This window comes from Giraffa tippelskirchi, chromosome 13 (assembly GCF_054371585.1).
Source record: "Giraffa tippelskirchi isolate mGirTip1 chromosome 13, T2T-mGirTip1v1.2.pri, whole genome shotgun sequence".
NCBI classification, from domain to species: Eukaryota; Metazoa; Chordata; class Mammalia; order Artiodactyla; family Giraffidae; genus Giraffa; species Giraffa tippelskirchi.
Window position 1 is genome coordinate 70,097,932 of NC_137287.1, and position 9,593 is coordinate 70,107,524.

Sequence of the window (9,593 nt, forward strand, 5' to 3'; positions counted from 1 at the left end):
TAAGGTTGTTTTTAATTTTTTTAAGGACCATTTTTAAAATGCCTTTATTAAATTTGTTAAAATCTTGCATTTGTTGTATGTTTTGGTTTTTTGGCCACGAGTCACGTGGGGTCTTAACACCCCGACCAGGAATCAAGACTACAGCCCCTCCATGACAAAGTAAAGTCCTAACCACTGGACTGCCAGGGAAGTCCCAAAAGTTGTTTTTAAAAGATGCACCAAAATGGAGGGAATAGGGAAGGATAATTTTGACAAAAGTGATTAATAGAAGGAAAAGTGAAATCTACACCACAAGTGTGATGAGAGCCTAAGATTTTTAGAGAAGGGTTTAGAGATTAAAAGATCCCCTGGAGAAGGGAACAACCCACTCCAGTATTCTGGCCTGGAGAATCCCATGGACGAGGAGCCTGGCAGGCTATAGTCCATGGGGTCACAAAAAGTCAGACACGACTGAGCCACTAACACACTTAACGATTGAATGGCGGAGACTGAACTGGGCTCAAATCAAATGCCATGAAAGGGCATTTGGAAAACTGGGGAGAGGGTATTATGTATTTTAAATTAGGAGAATGCCAAGGAAATTTTTAGTTTCTTAACTAAAAAAAAATGAGAAAGCAGTGTTGAAAGCAGTCAGGAATTTAATAAATTGGTAATAGAGAGACCAGTTAAGAGTTTCTGGAATAGTTTACACAAGGGCTGCAGAGGGCTAATGTACAGTGGTATTAGCCATGCAGAGGGATGAGAAGGTATTCCAGAGAGCGAAGCAGAAGTGCCTGGGTTTTGATTGGAAGGGAAGGAGGAGATGGATTCTAGGATGACTACTGGTTTGCTGACTTGTGAGACTTAATAGACTATAACACACACTGAGTGTATTGTTCTGGATAAACCATCTTCGGGACGCCCATGGGGCGTGTGGGCTGCCAGTTATATCTGGTGGTTGGGAATATGTGTGCTCTAGGGAGTGAGGTTGAGTGACTGGTCGCATGACCAGATGGGACAGAAAGAGGTAACAGCGAGGTGACAGGGCGTGAGTCTGAGTTTGAACACAGGTTTGAAAACTGCAGGTTTAGTAACCGCAGTTTCCCCAGCCAAAGTGGGATACTTTTTCTGACAAGCGTATGTCCAAGTGGACTTCCCAGGTGGCTTAGTGGTAGAGAATCCACCTGCCAAAGAAGGAGACACGGGTTCAGTCTCTGGGTCGGGAAGATCCCCTGGAGAAGGAAATGGCAACTTTCTTCAGTATTCTTGCCTAGAGAATCCCACGGACAGAGGAGCCTGGTGAGCTATAGTCCATAGGGTTGCAAAAGAGCCAGACACAACAACTAAACAACAACAACAATATGTCCAAGTATATCCAAATATTATGGATTTTTTTCAAGTCAAGACTGTCCCAGAAAATATTGGTCATACAGTTGCTTTCTAAGTGAGTAAACAAGTGGTCAAAACAATGAAAGAAGCAGTGAACCTGGGTTGCCAAGCAGTCTGTTGAATTACTCACCACATCCTTTGCACATAAGTGCACTGGTTGTAATATTTCCAGATATTTATTTCTACAAAGTCTTACTTCACTTCACTTCATCTTTCATGAGCTAGCAGTTCTGCCCAGGAAGGCGGACAGCAGAGACAGCCTGTCCTGCCTGTAGAGGCTATGGCTGCTCCCTTTCTGAGTCCTGGCTAATTGTTTTGGCTCTTATTGCTGAATTTCCCAGTGAAGGGGCCACTGGAACTACAATGACCTACTTTCCGCAGTTCTTTGACATTTAAAAATCTTTACTTAAAAAAAGCCCTCAGGAATACAGAAGATGTGGTACATATATACAATGGAATATTACTCAGCATTTAAAAAGAATGAAGTGATGCCGTTTGCAGCAACATGGATGGACCTAGAGATTGTCATACTGAGTGAAGTGAGACAGAGAAGGAGAAATATCATAGGACATCCCTTATATGTGGAATCTAAAAAGAAATGTATCATTTGTAACTTATTTACAAAACTGAAATAGACTCATGGACTTAGCAAACTTATGGCTGTCAGTGGTGGGGGGCTGCTGTGGGGTTGTGAGGGGAGGAGGATGGGAAGGAATAGTTAGGGAGTTTGGGATGGACAAGTACACACTGCTATATTTAGAGTGGATAAGCAACAAGGAATTCCTGTATAGCACAGGGAAATCTGCTCAATGCTATGTGGCAGCCTGCATGGGAGAGGAGTTTGGGGGAGAATGGATACATGTATGGGGGCTTCCCACGTAGCACTAGTGGTAAGGAATCTGCTTGCCAATTCAGGAGATGTAAGAGACATAGATTCAGTCTCTGGGTCAGGAAGATCCTCTGGAGGAGGGCATGGCAACCCACTCCAGTATTGTTGCTTGGGAAATCCCATGGACAGAGGAACCTGGAGGGCTACAGCCCATACGGTCGCAAAGAGTTGGACATGACTGAAGTGACAGCATGCGCATAAGCACGGACACATGTACATGTACACGTGTGGCTGAGTCTCTTCACTGTTCACCTTAAACTATCACAACGTTGTTAATTACCCCAATACAAAGTAAAAAGTCCAAAAAAGTCCTAGGTTCTATTTATTGGAAGAAAAAAAGTTCTGCTTTCTGACCATTCACCCTGTGGCTTGACCTTTGAATTTTAAAAACACATGATGACAAACAGTTGGTCACCACCCTACCCACCCCCCACCTCAGAAAGACCAGGGATTCACGTACTCACGTGGCTACAGCAAAATATTTATGGAATCTGCTCTCAAGGGCCTTTGGTTTTACTGTATCATCCATATCTTCAATAGAGGATGGCTTGAAATAAGGAAATCTGAGGCACAGCTTGATAAAACCACAGGAGTGAAGCCCACCCCTGCAAATTCCTCTGGCAGCCCTCTCTGAAAAGGCAGCCCCTACAGGCTTTAGTAGATGAAAGACAGAATTCACAACCCGGGAACATAAAAACAGCGTATGTATTTTTTGTTTGTTTGCATGTAAAGTACCTGTGCGTTCATCAGGCTTTCTAAGGCAGATATTCTTTTTTTTTTTTCCTCACAAAATGGGAATGTCAAAATGTCATAGCCAAGTACAGATGTTTTAAGAAAACCATCCACGGATACAAGGGAGAAATCAGCATTCAAGTCACGATGGCAAGCAGTTTATTCTGGAGTTCATTCTGAGGAGGTAATGACTAGGAAAATGACAAAGAAAACTGTTACTGACCATTAGTGAGCAATCACTCTGTCATATTACTGAGATAATTTAGATAAATGCGGGGTTTTGCTGTCTCCCAGGGAGACCGGCGGCTGATGTCTTTGAGAAAGGCAGCCCTCTTAAAGGCTGCTTTTAACAAATGTATTTTTTCATCATGCAGATGTAAAACAGTCATGTCTATGCTTGTCCATGGGATGTAGTAATAGCTCATTTTAAAAATTTGTTTAAAAAAAATTTAACAAAAATCCCCCCAAACCTCTGTCTGTTCTCTGTGTTTGGTGCCCAGGTTGACATGCTGTCATGCCCTGCAAAGGCTTTTCAGCCACTGTGGAAAGCAGTGTTTGGAAACATAAGGTATTTAATAAATCAGTGCTAAGCCTACCATATTTTTGTTCAATTGACTTCTATTATTTTAGCAGCTGCTAATTATGCGCTGTTGATATTTGGAGGTCGGAAACAGATTTCTCTGTTCCATCTGGGTGATCTCCTGTCTCCAGAATAGACTTTCCCCCACCCGAATGCTATAGGAGTTTGGCTGCTGTATTTTGAGGGCAGTGATCATATCAAGGCAAAATGAGTAGACAGAAGGGACAAGATGAAATTTACCTAGTGTTGGTCACAAAATAGTTCATTTTATCTGTGATGTCAGAGGCCTGTGTCTGGGGCCACCCATGTCATTTAGTGCTAAGAGGAAAATAGGAGGGACTCTGTCCATTTTTATAGTGAGTAATTGACATGTAAATTCCAAGACTATTTTAGCTCAAGAAAATACTGAACAAAACCAACCACAGCCTATTTTCTATTTATTAGGTATTTACAGGAACAGTTTTGGGTGTGGAACCCAGCTTTTATTTGTAGTGGGGTGACGTACGACAGGAGAGAGAGGCTGAGTATGGGGCTCAGAGTCCGTTACTCCTCTGTATTAGCTGCTCCAATGAAAAATTTTCTAAAATGTGGTTTCCTCATATATAAGAAGGAGGTGAAAATAACTTGTTTTTAGGACTGTTATGAGAATGACATAAGATACTGAATATATAGCTATGATGATGATGGTTTTTTAAAAGATTTTTTTTAAATGTGGACCATTTTTAAAGTCTTTATTGAATTTGTTACAATATTGCTTCTGTTTTATGTTTTGGGTTTTTGGTCCCGAGGCAGGTGGGATTTAGCTCCTTGACCAGGAATCGAACATCACCTCCTGTGTTGGAAGGCAAAGTCCTGACCACTAGACCCCCAGGAAGCCCTGATGATGATTTTTAAAATGCCATATTCACCTCGAAGTAAGCAAAGGTGCTTTTACTATGATGCAGTGTCTGAGGATACTAGACAGGCTCCTCCTACTCACTTGTCCTAAGATACAGGGAGGCAAAGAGCTGCATGGAAATTCTAATAATTATCCTTCATGCTCTTTATCAACTACTTTGCTTTGTCCTTGCGCATGGGTGTTTTGTTTTTATTTTAACATGCTAATTAATTAATTGAAATGCTTGCTTAGAAGAGTGGCTGCCTTGCTGCTGAAGCCTGGGCAGTGGGCCTCCTGTTGAGGAGAGGGGCCAACGAGGGGTCCACTGTGTATTTAGGCCTGGCCTGTCTACATCCGCCGCAGGCTCCGTCACTGCATTAGTGTGCTAGGGCTGCCATAGCAAAATACCATAGAGTGAGAGGGTTAAACAACAGAAACTTGTATTCTCACAGTTCTTGGAGACTAGCAGCCCAAGGTTCTAGCTAATTTGGTTTCTGCTGAGAGCTAATTTGGTTTCTGCTGAGAGCTCTTTGTCGATGCCCACCTTCTCACTGGATCCTCACATGGCCCTTTCTTGTACACAGATACAGAACCATCTCTCTCTGCTCCTCTTCCCGTGGGGCCATCAGTCCTATTGGATTTGGGCCAATCCTTGCAACCTCCTTCAATCTTAGTTACTTCCAAAAGATTCCATATATCTCCATATACCATCACACTAGAGGTCAGGGCTTCTATAGAGAAATTTCATGAGGGGGACACAATTAAGTCCCTAGCAGTCATCATCAAAGAGAAGCACATTTTCAGAGATCTCAAATCCTCACTCTTAAAAACTAGTGAGAAACTATTAAGTAGAATAAAATGCAGGGAATTCCCACAGCCCTCCATGTCATAAGTAGAGTTTTCCTTTAGATAGGAGGAAAGCATTATAAATTTTCTAATTGCATCATTCCTTTTAACAGAATATCTGATGATACCTTTTGAGGATTTTAAACATATTCTTGAGACTTGGTTTTTTAAAAATCCTAATAAACTCATAGTCTGCTGATGTAGGGCCAGTGAGCTAAAGATCTTTGCCTTCAAAACAGATAAGGTAAAATTGTTCAATTCTGGTAGCACATTAGAATCACCTGGAGAATCTGTTTCTTTGTTTTGGTTTGTGTGCGTGTGTGTTAAGTGCTGATTCCTGGACTCTTTCCCAAGTCACTTAAATCAGAATCTCTGGGGGTGTTGCTGGCTTTATTAGCTGTAAAAAACCCTCCAGGGCATTTTAATTCACTATAAGAGTTGAAAACAACAGATACGACTTCCTGTTTTGTCTCAGTTGTTTTAGGGCCAGAATTTAATTTTGAAATAAAAATGTAATAAAATAAATGCATAATCACAGCAGCATTCTGCACAAGCAACAACATTGCTGAAACCAAACTGTTGGCCTGCACAGTAATCACCTAAAATGCTCTTCTCCCAGCTGATGTATGAAAGTCTCTATTTAATATATAATGGGGTCCACAACCCACAGTATCTCCAGCTCACTCAGAATCAAAGCCCAGCTTCCCACAGTGGCTTAGGAGAGTTACACCCTCTTTGCTTTACCTCTGTGTCTGACATCATCTCTCCTGCTCTCTGCCTGGCTGTCTCTGCTTCAGCCGACTTACCTCCTTATTCTCTATGTTGCAGCCTTTCATCAGTGATTCTCTCCTCCTGGAAGGCTCTGCCCCAGATATCCATGTGGCTGAGGTCCTCATATCTGCCCAGTCTTTTCTTTAACTGACACCTTTCTAATGCTGCTGCTGCTGCTGCTAAGTCGCTTCAGTCATGTCCGACTCTGTGCGACCCCATAGACGACAGCCCACCAGGCTGCCCCATCCCTGGAATTCTCCAGGCAAGAACACTGGAGTGGGTTGCCATTTCCTTCTCCAATGCACGAAAGTGAAAACTGAAAGCGAAGTTGCTCAGTCGTGTCCAACTCTTAGCAACCCCATGGACTGCAGCCTACCAGGCTCCTCCATCCATGGGATTTTCCAGGCAAGAGTACCAGAGTGGGGTGCCATTGCCTTCTCGGACCTTTCTAATGAGAGCTCCCTAATTACCCTATTGAAAATGTGAAACCCACACTCACGTGTGTCCATGCATTTCTGACCCCTTTTGCTCATTCATTTTCCCAAAGCATTTCTCAGTTTCCCACACACTAGTTACTGTTTGTTGTATATTGCTTGTCTCCTCCCACTACAACATATGCTCCATGAAGACAAGTGTCTTTATTCCACAGATGCTTCTTGTCTGGAAAGTTACCTGGTACAGAGCAGCCATTCAGAACACTAGGTTTGCTTGTTTGTTTTTATTTGGCTATGCTGGGTCTTAGTTGCAGCACATGGGATCTTCTTTTCAGCATGCACACTCTTAGTTGTGACATGCAGGATCTAGTTCCCTAACCAGGGATCGAACCTGGGGCCCCTGCATTGGGAGTGCAGAGTCTTAACCACTGGATCACCAGAGAAGTCCCAGTACATCAGTTTTTAAATGAATGAATGAGATGCCTGCTGGTTTCCATAGATAGGACCCATGGCTGCTACTGCTAAGTCGCTTCAGTCGTGTCCGACTCTATGTGACCCCACAGACGGCAGCCCACCAGGCTCCGCTGTCCCTGGGATTCTCCAGGCAAGAATACTGGAGTGGGTTGCCATTGCCTTCTCCAGGACCCATGGGCAGCCCTGTAAAATTTCAAGGCTCTAGACTCGTGACTTCCAGCCGAGCACCTTCTACTTCCTAGGCCTCGTAGGCGAGCATGGAGGACAGACCCAAGCCCACAGTCATTCTAATCCTGTTTCCGGTATTCCACTGTCAATGGGGAGATAACACTAAATCCAACTACCCCAGAAGAAGGAAAATATTCATTCCACATTTTTGAAGCTATTCCATAATATCCTGGTGGCTCAATTATGTCTGTTTAACATCTCAATCTAGCTCTTTGAGCTTCCCTGGTGACTCAGATGGTGAAGAATTCCCCTTCACTGCAGGAGACCTGGGTTCGACAGTATTCTGGCCTAGAGAATTCGATGGACAGAGGAACCTGGCGGGCTACAGTCCGTGGGGTCACAAAGAGTTGGACATGACTGAGCGACTTTCACTTTCAACTCTTTGAAGGACAAAGAAACTTTTCTCAAACAAAAATTTTCTAAGTCTTAGTAGGAAGAATAGAGCTAGTGAGTGAAGAATGCCTGTGCTTATCCTTGACAGCCCTTAATCTGACATTATTCAATGGGTAAAATTCCCGTCAAAAGGTTCATTACTGAGCCTGATTTTAACACAACGGAAAAATGTTGTGGAGACAGCTAAGTGTAAGCACCAGGCCTCATTTCCCATCCCTTTGAATTCATAGCTCTTGTCTCACCTCCTGCCTCTGACTCACATTCCTCTCAAGAATCTACTCCACAGAAACCCCTGGCTCAAAGCAGCACAATCTGTCCCCTCGGGAACACTTTTAAAAACAGACTCTGAGCTGAACAGTTTGTTGTGTTTATTTTATCCTTTTCCCATCATCCTCATGAGGGCTTATCTTCAGGAAAGACAAAGATGTCAAAAACTCTAATTGGATCTTACCGGGCTTTTCCAATTTCAGGTTGTGGTTTTAGGAGGAAGAAGCTGTCATATAAACTCATCTTTAGCAATATGAGTAATAGAGGAGGAAATGATTTTGAAGTACACATATTCCTTTTGCTCTCCCAGGTTTGACACATTATAGTGAAATTATAAAGCTTTCATGTTGCCTTCTCTTACTTCTTGGTGGATGGCTGGTGAGAGAAGAAAATTATATGTAGACACAAAGCACTGACTTTTTAGTCCATGGATTTTTTTTTTTTTCCTTTCACATAGATGTATTTGCCCATACCTATCTTATCTTTCATCCTTCACCTAATTTGTTGGAAGTGGCCATTTAAGGCATGATGGGGAAGAGAAAAAAGAAGAATACACTCTTGATATTACAGCAATGAACACTGAAACTGAAAATGAGGCTGAGCTGGCATTATCTATACAATAACCTCTGGGAGGTTCTGATTCCTGATGAGCTCAGGGCAGCCGAGCGGGCAGAAATCATATAGAAACAGAAGTCACACCGCCTGCGTTGCTCAGACTCTGGCATAGAATTGAGCAGTAAGTGCCTTCAGCTGTCGCCTGGCGTGTGACGGGAGGAGGGACCCGACTATTCAGATTGCCAAGCGAACCTGAAATTTGTAATTAATATGTGCAGATGGTAGGGGAGCTTTTTTCTATGAGAGGAGGTAATTGAGGCCAACTCTGCCTGTTCAGTCAATGGCATCTGAAAGCCTTCCCAGTTTTGGGGGGATTGGAAAGTGTGGGTGAGCCTGGGGTTTGGAGCTGGCTCAGATGGTAAAGAATCTACCAGATTCGATCCCTGGGTAGGGAAGATCCCCTGGAGAAGGGAATAGCTACCCACTCCAGCATTCTTGCCTGGAGAATCCCATGGACAGAGAAGCCTGGTGGGCTACATTCCACAGGGTTGCCAAGAGTCAGACACAACTGAGCTACTAACACTTTCACTTTAACTTCACCACCTATTCCATCAGTGACATCTGAAAAACTACAGTTCTGGGCAGGGGGTGGGGGGGTGGGGGGGATGGAAAGTGTGGGTGAGGCTGGGGTTTGGAGCTTTCTCATTTCAGGAGCCCCAGTCCCTTCAGTGGTGGCTCAGCTTATGCCTTAGTGGAGCCCTGATGGCACTGGAACTGGACTCAATGTTAAATATAGGGCTTAAAGGTGTCACGGGCTTCCCTGGTGGCTCAGATGGTAAAGACTCTGCCTGCAATGTGGGAGACGTGGTTCGATCCTGGGTTGGGAAGATCCCCTGGAGAAGGGAATGGCAGCCCACTCCAGTATTCTTGTCTGGAGAATTCCACAGACAGAGGAGCCTGGCAGGCTGCAATTCATGGGGTCGCAAAGAGTCAGACATGACTGAGGGACAAACACTATCACTATCAGAGGTGTCACACGGGGCCTCACCCCACTCCTCCTCAGGGCATTCCTGCCGACTGTATCCCTTTTCAAGGCCCAGTCTCTCCTGGATCGTGACAGGATGGAGGAGGGGAAGTGACAGGTGAAGAGGTTTTATTGTCCCTCTCCAGTCACTGCAG

The 9,593-nt window shown here is 43.9% G+C and overlaps 1 non-coding gene across 1 annotated transcript; it reads right to left on the bottom strand.

Annotated features, from left to right (window-relative positions):
* Positions 1-6,867: 6,867 nt before the first annotated feature.
* Positions 6,868-6,940, bottom strand: TRNAG-CCC (transfer RNA glycine (anticodon CCC)). The gene has a single exon. It is a non-coding gene; the product is annotated as a tRNA-Gly (tRNA).
* Positions 6,941-9,593: the final 2,653 nt, after the last annotated feature.